This window comes from Biomphalaria glabrata, chromosome 13, assembly GCF_947242115.1.
Source record: "Biomphalaria glabrata chromosome 13, xgBioGlab47.1, whole genome shotgun sequence".
In the NCBI taxonomy this organism is placed as follows: Eukaryota; Metazoa; Mollusca; class Gastropoda; family Planorbidae; genus Biomphalaria; species Biomphalaria glabrata.
This window is the reverse complement of record NC_074723.1, coordinates 15,369,234-15,380,708: the sequence shown is the minus strand read 5'-3', so window position 1 is coordinate 15,380,708 and position 11,475 is coordinate 15,369,234. Positions and strand designations below refer to the sequence as shown.

The 11,475-nt window shown below is 33.1% G+C and overlaps 1 long non-coding RNA gene across 4 annotated transcripts; it reads right to left on the bottom strand.

The window, feature by feature from the left end:
* Nucleotides 1-6,808: 6,808 nt before the first annotated feature.
* On the bottom strand, nt 6,809-10,572 carry LOC129922519 (uncharacterized). Of its 4 annotated transcripts, XR_008774531.1 has the most exons (5): nt 10,486-10,572; nt 9,883-10,113; nt 8,563-8,669; nt 8,148-8,212; nt 6,809-7,785 (listed from the first exon to the last, which is right to left on the bottom strand). It is a non-coding gene; the product is annotated as an uncharacterized LOC129922519 (long non-coding RNA). The 4 variants fall into 4 exon arrangements; XR_008774532.1 differs by lacking the exon at nt 9,883-10,113; XR_008774530.1 differs by lacking the exon at nt 10,486-10,572 and having other exon boundaries at nt 9,883-10,473.
* Between the last annotated feature and the right edge of the window lie 903 nt (nt 10,573-11,475).

Here is an 11,475-nt window from a genome sequence, read left to right as displayed (position 1 = left end):
AATCTATCTATGAGAATTGTTGACCTCAAGTAATTCTTCGTTAGTTTGAGGCGCGAGAAGCTTCTTTCTTCAGATTCCAAAATTACGGAATAATGCCGTTTTTTTTTTATCGCGCGTAGGATTGGCATTTTCCTTATTGAATGACACCCCAAAATTAAAATTTGTGTATATATATTTCAGATTCGTATGAGTTTTCTAAAGATTTTAATAATTTCCAGATATTTCCAGGACTTTTTCGTATATTTTGCAATTTCAGGAGATTTTCAGGAGCTCCTGGTAAATTGACAGGAGGCCGCGGGAAATCTGTTATAAGTTATACAATGGTTTAATTTAATAATGTATACACCTAGAATTAGCGCGGGCCCACTGCGGTCGTACAAGGGCGGAGCCCACTGCGGTCAACTAAACCGGCCCTGCAAAATATCGGCGTATGCTACGCCGCCGGTCGACTAGTGTTGTATAAACGCTGAACAAAAGGTATATAGGCCTAACTAGCAAGCTGTTGATACAATTATTCAGAACATTGTAATATATCTTTATTTATACGTTTACATAATATATTTTTATAGGCTATCTATCTATCTATGTGTCTGTCAATGTATCTATTTCTTACACTCTCGATGCTAACAATAAGCATCGCTAACATGGACGACGACCAAATATAGAGTCACAATTGTTGAACAAAAAAATTATGGTTAAATAATTAATCCATTTCAAAGCTTCATTCGCATAAAGTGAATGTGTGACCAAAGAAACTACTTGACACGCACACACGTTGACACTAATATTAAACATTACGAAACAGCCGTTACAAAACTCTTGACAGATGACTCATTACGTTCAAAAGTTTCATCTTTAACTTAAACGACTGTTGGGTATTTATGCCATTGGGTTGTTGTAAGAAATGCAATCGGATCACTAGAGTCCCCCAGACCTGCTAACTATCACTCAGCATCTTACACATTACCATGAAGAATGAACGACCTTGATGAATTTAACTCTTTCTCTCCTAATTAAATTAAATTAATTTTTGGTTTTATAAACTTTAATTTGTGTTCTATAAAAAGAGCATGCATCCTCCTATAATTCTGTACCAAAATTAATGTTTTCTGATTACAAACAAAAATGTTATTTAAGTTTAATCATAACATGGTACAATGTACACATGTGAAAAATGAACAATTCTGTCAGATAAAGAGTTAACAAATGGACTATTTAATGTGAGGTGTTTGGGATATACAATAATACGTCATTTAGGTGACAAATACGTCATAGTATGGTTGCGCTTTGATGGTCTTTCGAAAATGACGTCCTAACGCAGACGTCCTGCAGGACGGAAGGGAAGGAAAGCGGGCAGGGACGGCATTGGGCATACTCCATGACCAAGGACCTTGCAGATACGTAGTAATATAGCAGTAAAGGGAGTATAAGTGTAGTAGAATGTGTACTGTTTTGTTACTCGTCATTTGAAATAGCTAATAATTAAATAAATAAACACTAATAAACAGTGGCGTCACTAGGGGGGTGCGGGGCGCTCCGAGTGACACCCATGGCCCAACCATGCGTTACTAGGACTAGAGTTACCCCACGTAATTTTCGCGGCGTCAGAGAGCACGGCTCAGAAAAAAAAAGAGGGGGGGGGGGAGAACAAGTAATATTTCTCTTTATGCATTCTATATATGACTACATGTATGCATGTATTTTTTACACACGTCAATATCTGGTGTCATTAAAATAGTTGCATGTTTTTTCTGCAGCTTTGTTTTGATTTTGCCCCTTCGTATTGCCCATAGTTTCCTAACCATGGCCACCGCTTCAATTATATTTTGTGGAGTCAACAGGTCTTTCAATGTAGTCGAAATTCCTGCATCGGGTAACTGTTTATTTCTATCAGTCGCATATTTCTGGAAAAATGTCATCGGTGAAACTGTTGCTCTCGAACTTCGCAAGATGGCTGTAAGCTTTTGTTGCGAAAATTGGGATAACTATGGCGACGCCCTCTCCGTTGTTCTTACTCACGGAAGCACAGTCATACACTCTGCTTGACAATACGCAGCCTACATGAATGCTTCCGGCGTTTATGGTGGCGAGACTGAATTGTGGCGATGTCTCAAATACTTCCCGCTACCATCACTATTCACTTCTAAGAACGTCCGCATGACCCTCCTCGAGTTTACAATCCGGGTCAACGTCTCTCCATATCCCTGCTATTAACAATTGCATTCACCGCACCGAGTGTAAAACTATCGCAGCTGCTACCTCATAAACTGTCCTTATTACCCGGATATCCCTGACCTCATCAGATTCAAATTTGCCTTTTACCTTTACGCGCAGACAATTCTCTGTTAGATTAGCCTTTGCCATGACAATTAATAAAGCACAAGGCCAAACGTTCAAAAAGATATGCCTGTATCTTCCAAAACCTGTTTTCAGTCATGGGCAATTGTATGTTGCACTCTCCAGAGTTCCTTCTTTTCATTCACTCACAGTCGTTTGCCCAAACCCACCCCATTTGGACAACTGTGTTCACCCGTCACTAAATAGCGGCGTATGCTATGCCGTGGGTTGACTAGTGTTAAATATTTCTTCAAAAGTGCTTCTACCTTCCATGAAGCTTGCCTGTTCTTCGGAGAGTATTGGTCACCGATCCACTTTCCTTTACAGTATTCTTCTGCCAGCAAGGTGTTACATTTTTTTAAATCTTTTTTTGGTTCTTGCATCACATAATGATGCCAATTATTTTTTTACCAGACTTAATTTTCCATTGCATTTTTCACCAGGGTCTCAGAGGTTGACTTGTGAAATATTGAAATATATGATATCCGCAAGTGAGCCAATGTCCTCCTGTAGACTTATTAGGTTAGAAGCTGCAGATATCCCACCACGGTGACTTCAACAAAGTTTGGGTGCTAATTAATTTTAACAATATCGTATTTAATGCATGGGTTCCTAGGCTTGCGATTTTTAAAATTTTCTATTTCACATTAATGAAGACCATGTTAAAGTCACTGTGTATGTAAGCTCCAGGGGAAGTTCTTGTTTAATTAGCTTTGTTGGTGCTAGATTTGAACCTTAAAGGAACAGAATATGAGTCGATCTGGCTGTGCGTGCCACGTAGTTGTTCTGGGTGGTGTGTGTGGGAATAAGATGTTAGCTTCAGTGAGATTATAGCCTCGTTACTCACCGAGATTATTATGTTAGTTGCTCTTAATCCAAAACGCCCAGTGGTTCTTACAAGATGCCAGGGTCGGCCTTCGAAGTGATTTTAGAGGCCCCGAATGAAGTTTTTAAAAAGAGACAGCGAAAAAAAAACTATGCAATTTATTAAAAGCCCTTTCAGTCTATACCTAAACAATAAATAACTGACATTCTTAGAGGCCTATCGCAATTTCCGTAATTATGTTTTATGTCCACAAGTACTAGTTCAGTTGAAATACTCTACCTTGGTGGCTGTTTTTAAGCATTAGCAAATGTTAGACAAAAACAATAAAGGGGGGGGGGGAATTCATATATAGCACTAGTAAGTACTTGGTTACAAGGCAGTTTTCGCATTCCTGTGGAGGCAGACTTAAAAATTTACCATGAAAATTTACCATGCTCATAGTCTCATCATGGAACTATACTAATGGAACACCAGCTTCGAGTTTTTTACAAAGACAAAGAGAGTCGAAGTGCCGTCGCGCATCTTTTTTCGCGCACCATACCAATTTGAAAAATCGATGAGGATGCCAAAGAAGAAATTTACTCCGAGAGCCACTTGGATTGACCTTCATTGAGAGTAAAACTTCCCCACACTATATTTTATTAGATCTGTAAAAACTTTATCCATTTTCTGACTATCTGATAAAATAGATACAATTTCCCTGAATAAGAGATCGTCACAAAAGTTATTTTTTTCGATCACCCTATAAAATGCCACTTATTTTCCAAAAATTAGAATCTAAATTCCGAAAATACAATCTTTCAGTGTTTCTGTGTTTGGTTTATTTACACTAAATCTGGATGAAGACCTGTCTACCGTTCCGCTAAATGCGTATTTGTTACGATATACTAAATTGCACGAAATAAAAATAGGAGGCCTAATACAGTTTTGACACTCCAAGCTACGCATTTCTAATCGTTTTTTTTTTTTATTATCGAAAGGACTAGGCTATAGTCATACACGTCTCGTGGGAAACAAAGAAAAAGTTAATCTTGATAATATTGTAGCCTAAATAAAATGACAAAAAAAAACAAAAAACAAAACAACTATAGCCTAATCTAAAATGAAATAGATCTAGAGCTAGATTTTCTTGGACGAATGATATAAAATAAGTATAAATAATAAGTCATATGAATCTGATAGATCTAAAACAAATACTGATAGAGTCATTCATTAATTAATTATTAGAATTACTTGACTACCAACTGGGTATTTTTATTGCCAAAATACAATGTATTTTATGTGCATTTATTAAAAACAACAACCAAAAATTAAGCGTTTGACGCAACTAGATCTAATATTAGTAATATATAGATTCTACTTCTAGATCCAGAAAGCTACTTCTCTAATTCAGTTTTCTAGTTTAATTCTAGTTAGATCTAGATGTCTAGACCACTAGATCTAAATCTAGCCAGGGTTTTTGTCATGGAATAGATTTATAAAACTTCAGCCACCTACTGATCACGATATGACAGATAGGCCTACTCTCTCTACTACTAGACTCTAGATCTAGATCTAGTACAAGTAGATCACTACATTTGACTAGATGATTACTAGATCACAGTAAAATTCAATGTGTACTTCCGACTTTAGCTCAACAAACAAGTCTACTCCAAAGTATAGATCTACTAGTAAAGTCACAAAGTGTAAAGGATCATTATATATTCACATAAAAAAAAATTATAGGCCTAAAATGAATCGAATAATCAGTCACTAACTTGACTAATCAGTAATCTAAATTGTTTTTTTTTTTTTAAATGGCAAATGTTATTGATGACTTCTGACTTGTAAACCAGTTGCAGAGATTCTAGTTTTTATTTTGATGACATGTTACGATACATCAATGATATTTAGATAAACCTAGTGGAACAGACAGAAGGACCATTTAATATAAGGCAAAGAAGTAAGATGTTTATAATCCATCAAACTATGATCAAACTCACGGAGGACTTGTGTCATTTGTGACGGCATTTCATGCATTTACAGAAGCTACAAACTAGTCTACAAAAATGATAGGCTTGTCTTTGATTCCGAAGACTTATGAGGAATGCTATGTTTGCAGTGGCTACTCAGCCCCAGCTGTGACCTACATATTATGCCACACTGAGCACAGGCATAACCATTGTCCACCTGTGGTAGAATCAGTTGTTTTTTTTTCTTTTTGCCGTCTACCCTCGGCAATTAATTTTCATTGGTGTATACCACACCTTTGTAAGTGACCTCCAGCTGTCTCGCTCTGAAGCTGTATGCAACCAAGTGCTCTCTTATTCTATATCAGTTAAAGCAAGTTGGCGCCTAAGCTTGTCTTTAAAGCATTTCTGTGGTACCTCTTTATGTGCATATGACATGTTAGGCAAATAGGTTTCGGAATATATAGGTGTTTAAAATGAAACTCCAAACATCTGGACTTCCAGTAACCAAGAAAATAAGCTTAGGATTCAAAGAGACGACACTGGCATTTCAGCTAAGACAATCAGTAAAATTAATAGCAACTTTAATTGCAGTCCACCAAACAAGATAAAAAGAAACAAGTGTGGCTTCAATAGCATTGATGATATTTAGTTTACTTTTATCTCATTTACTAGTATTACTATTTCATTGACTAAGGTTTTTTATTGTCAAATATGCATAAGTACATGTACTAGTTCCTGCAATTTGATGAAAAATAATAATTAAATTGTGTGTAGTCTATATACAAATGTTTATAAGAGATGACAGCTTAGCTTAATTTACTTAATTTCAAAACTATGATTTTGTGTTCTGACTCTACTCTAAATAAATTATATTTTATTTTAAGAATGCAAAGTTGGAAATTCTGTTCTGATGAAAAAAAATTATTAAAATAAAGTAGATGTTTATGGTTTCTTTGTATTTATTTTTAAATTATTTATTCATTAAAAATTAATTGTTCATTAACATTTACTTGAAGTAAAGATCAAAAACACAAATTCAATTCATGCAGATCACAGCCCATCACTTAAATGTATTTACTGTCAATTCTACACACTATTCATTTCAAAATGTTGCTTTAAATTGTTATATGACACAATCAAAGTACTGGTACCTCACATTGATGTAGGCCTAAAGCACCTGAAATAATGACAAATTTTCATTCAATAACTTGTACTGTCATTTATTATCAGACGTGTTAAAACTAATGACCTGTATCATCATCATTGGCCTACTTCAGTCGTAGAAATAGAAAGACTAAGGTTTCATCTCAGAGCACACTTCCTCCTGTGGTTGGGGAGCCCTATTTCGGAGAGACACTCCTGTCCACAGATAGCGCAGGTTAAGGTGGCTTTTGCTTCGGTGGTAGGAAGGAGCTGGCAGTTTTTCGGATTGTACGTTTTTCTTCCTGAGCTGAGACCTATGTACTTTCACTGTCCATAGCTTTCTTGGTCACTGTCTCTCCATCTGTTGCGGTCTAAAGCTATGTCTTCCCAATTGTCAGTATTGATGTTCACTGATTTGAGGTCACGTTTTATTACATCTATGTAATGGAAGTGGGGGCGACCAGTTTTTCTTGTGTCAGTAGTGTGTTAAAACTAATGACCTGTGTATATAATTTATTAAGCAGGAGCATCAACAAATCTTGAACAATAATTGTCTACAGAAAAACTTTATTCTTATCCAAACAATATACATTTACAATGTATTTAAGCAAGTTAATTTATATTTATACAAATCTATATGGCCTAAAGATTATAGCGTATTTTGATGTGTGAATACCAAGTTACATTATTACATGAAAATAGTGTACTCATTTTTAAAATATTCTGGGTAATAAAAATAAAAAACTAATGATACAATAAAATTGAAGCATTAGTCAAAAAAAGAAAAATTTCACTCAAGATCTATGTGAACTCTGCTTGAAAATTAATTAATTAATTTTGAAATTAATTTTAAAAAAAATTATGGTTCTTTAGTCAATGGAATGATAGCAGCAATTATTTAACAATTTCATGATTATCCATTCATTTCAATATACTTATAACTGAAAAATAATTCATAAGGTTTAGATACAACCATTTGAAATAATGATTATAATTTTTTTCTTAATTTGCTTAATTCAAATCTAATATAAACAAGATTTCCTCTGTCAAGAAACTTATGAGGGAACAACATGCATGTTCTTCTCAGTAAGTTTTGCAAAGGGAATTAAAAATATTTAATTGATGTTGCTTTTTTTTTTGCCAACATTTTAAACCTTTGCACCAGGTTTTAGTTTTAAGGAGAATGCACCATATTTTATATGTTTACTTTTGTTAGATTCTTATTTTAATTTTAAAAAAGTAAAATTTCCCTTACCACTCATCCACTGCACTCCCTCTTGTTTTAATGCGGCTCAGATTAATAGTTTTCAAGTACAATATCAAACAGATTTAAAGAAATACTAAATCCAAACCTGTTGGCTGAATGACAGGATATACATAAATATGTATACAGCTTACAGTATAATATATATATCTTAAATTAAAATTGGTCCAAGACTTTTATTTTGCAACATGATGGGATTTTCCTTTCTGGTGGTGCTATGCAGGAGTCCAAGAATCTCATCTTTTCTCATAACAGAAAGTTATCTAGTTATAAAAATAAATAAAAGGATTTTTAAAAAAATTAAAAAATATGTGTGACATATGTGTTGACCATGCTAAACGTATATATGTTATTAATTATAGTTATATAATTTTGCCATTCTAAAAATAGTCTGTACCTAAAAGGAGCTACTGCGTTAATGTGTGGACATGGCCCTGACCTTAATAGTTATGAATTATTACTATAGGTGAAGGCAGATGTTCAGTTAATTTGATGCACATTGAACTAATCTAAAAGCAACTATAACATATATTATGATTTACATTTTCATGGAAAACTAGTTTTTCAAAAATACAAGTACTTCAGCTTATGAGAAAAGTACATGGGAAAAATTGCAGTACCTTACCTTTAAGAGGTGCAATCATTGACTTTTCAGGAATGCATGCCTTTTTCTTGCATTTCCAAACATAACTGTAATTATACAATTAGGCATATTGGTTAATTTCTTTTGAAAACATTAAAATTAAAAAATAATATTATTAAATTGAAAACATTGTTGTATCAAACATACAAATTATCAGACAATTTTGCCTAATTTCATCTAACAGTTTATTGTAAAGGAATGGCCTGCACAACAGCCAAGGTATATTAGGCATTCATGAAAGATGAATGTGCTTAAGAGTGTTATAAATAAAAAAAAAAACTAGAGAAAAATGTTAAATTCCATCCCAGATAATTGGATGTTGCTTGACCATGAAAATCACACAATTCATAAAACATCCATTAGATAACTAAAATAAAAATTGTATAGTAGTACTTACATTAAATATTGAATGGATGCCCAGAGAGTAGAAATAGTATAAGTATGATCCTTGAGCCATTCTGGGACATCATCAGAACTGGTTGCCATGGTTCTACTTGTTAATAACTGAAACATTACAAACATTTTTTTTTATTTATAATTTATCACAGACTAGAATAGAAATGTTGCCAGGAAAAATACCAATGGTTAGAATACACCTGATGCTACTTTTGTAGCCTTATTACTGGTTAAAATGCACCAAAACTTCATTAATTAAATCTGATAAGAAACATATGTATCACACAAGTCCAAGTTTATCAGAGTGTCATAGCAAATAATTAACTAGATATGTGAGTTTTAAATTAAAGCACTGAATTTCAGGGGATAGATCCAACTTGACACCACATCATTTATTATTTCATGAACTCATGGGTCTGGGTATGGCATGGAATGGAAACTATTATTTAATATATATGGGGTGTAGGCAAGGCATGGATTATAAATTGTCTTGTATAGATTAGATTGGGTAAAACTGCCAATCGAAGGTAACTTTTACTGATAGATCTGGATCAATTATAAATTTATGGGATCTAGGCCTGCATAAATTGTATCTTTTATTTATATATTTTATGTACATATATAACTAGTCTAGAATCTATAATTATATCTTAATAATAATTTTTGTAGATGTCATATAATATCTAACATATTAAGTATAGATCAGTAGATTTAGAATTTTAGCTATAGTGGAATATTTTTATATCCTAATCTGAACTGGATCTATATATCTAGAATTTAGATCAGTAGATTTAGTATTTTAGGTAGTAAAAACTTTTATATATTCTAAATCTAAACTGGATCTAGATCTAATTAATCGAGAAGCTTAGATATAGAAGACTAGTTGTAAAGATTTGACTACACTATGGCTAATGCACTAGCTTAGTAGGCCTACTAGATAGATCAAGAGACATAGTACTAATAGACTCGCCTCGTTGGGCCTCTCAAATCAGCTACAGACTTTAGAGACAATTTAGGACTTGAAGGTGAATATCAATCCAATTCAAAGATCTACAATCTACATGTTAGAGTCTAACTAGAGATGCTAGATCTAGACAATCTAGTCTAGAAGGCTTATCAATAAAAAATAAAATCAATCATTTCTAAAGTTTGTAAAATTATATGTAGATCTAATCTATCTATTTATAATATAATAAAAATCTATGTCTACTTTTTAAATATTTAAAATGATATGGCTGATGATATTAATTAATTATTTTAATTACTGTCACATACAAAGTAACAAAATAATTAGATCTTATACTAACTCATAGACTCATACTTTATTGTATTAAACCCTGGAGTTTACGTTCCACTATCTTGACTTGACTATATTGACTAAATAAAGGGCACTATGATTATAGATGTAGATTATTATCTATGATGATGATGTTTATCAACTGGTAGATCTGTAAGTAGTATCGTCACTTTAAGTATAATCAGTATAACCACTGCATTCGTTTCATTCACTGTCTGTATCAATAATCGTGTGAATGTGATGTGAAAGTGAAGTCTAGATTTAGATAGAATTGATAGATTATAGATCTACTATTAAAAAGTATTAACTATACTTAATACTAACTATAGTGTCTATACTATAGTATAGCCAGTATGACTCGTATGAGTATACTCATATACTGTAAAAGTGTATAATAGTAAGTATAAGTATAGCCTACTATAGCTATAGACAGACTAGATTCTAGGTCTAGATGATCGATAGATCTAGACTCTACTAAACTCTAGACTAGAGTAGATCTATAAATATTCATATTGACAATTATTAATCTCATGTATGGTCTACATCTAGATAAAATAGAGTGGATCTCATGACTGTCTATATTAGATCTATTGATTATTTTTTTTTAAACGTTAAATAAATCTAGACCTTAGTCTTTAACTTTAGTCTAGGTGTTGTAGATCTATATTATTCTAGATATTATACAAGAGATCTAGAATCTAGATCAATATAAGTTCGGTTTTTTAAAAATTCGCATTCAAAATTTTAAATACCCAGATATAAGTATTTATATACCCATATTGGTAGGTCCGAGTTAATCATTTATTAGATCTATTAAAGCATGTCTATATACAAGATTATTATTTTAAAAATATATTATTATATAAAAGATATAGTTATGAATATTTACTTTAAAAAATTAAACAAAATGAATTTTTTCACTTTTGCCAATTAACACTCTGGCTAGCAAAAAGGATGACTCCTCAAAACTGTGAAAAGACGATAACTGCATGGGTTGGTTTGGAATTGTATTTTGTAAGACTAATTTTCAAAACATATCCTTCATGAGAGAGAACGAAAAAAAGGTTGTCAAAAAAAAAAAAAAGCTGGCTGGACTACGCAAATAATGGACCAGCCTCTCTCTCTTGATATCTTGTTAAGAACATTGGTGACCGGGAAAAGTGGATGGTTTTGTTGCGCGGGACAGATGATAAAAATGACATGTACATAAAAAAAATTCCAGATTTTGTGTAAAATACCCAAATGAGGAAGTACTGGAAACACCTATTTTAACGAAGTGGCCTTAAAAAAAAATCTTTTGTGACGATCCATTATTCAGGGAAATTGTATCTATTTTATCAGATAGTCAGAAAATGGATAAAGTTTTTACAGATCTAATAAAATATAGTGTGGGGAAGTTTTACTCTCAATGAAGGTCAATCCAAGTGGCTCTCGGAGTAAATTTCTTCTTTGGCATCCTCATCGATTTTTCAAATTGGTATGGTGCGCGAAAATGATGCGCGACGGCACTCTGATCATAAAATCTCGAAGCTGGTGTTCCATTAGTATAGTTCCATGGTCTCATGTACTTTTTCAAAGATGATTTTTCTTTAAACATTGGGAAGTGGGGTAAATGTA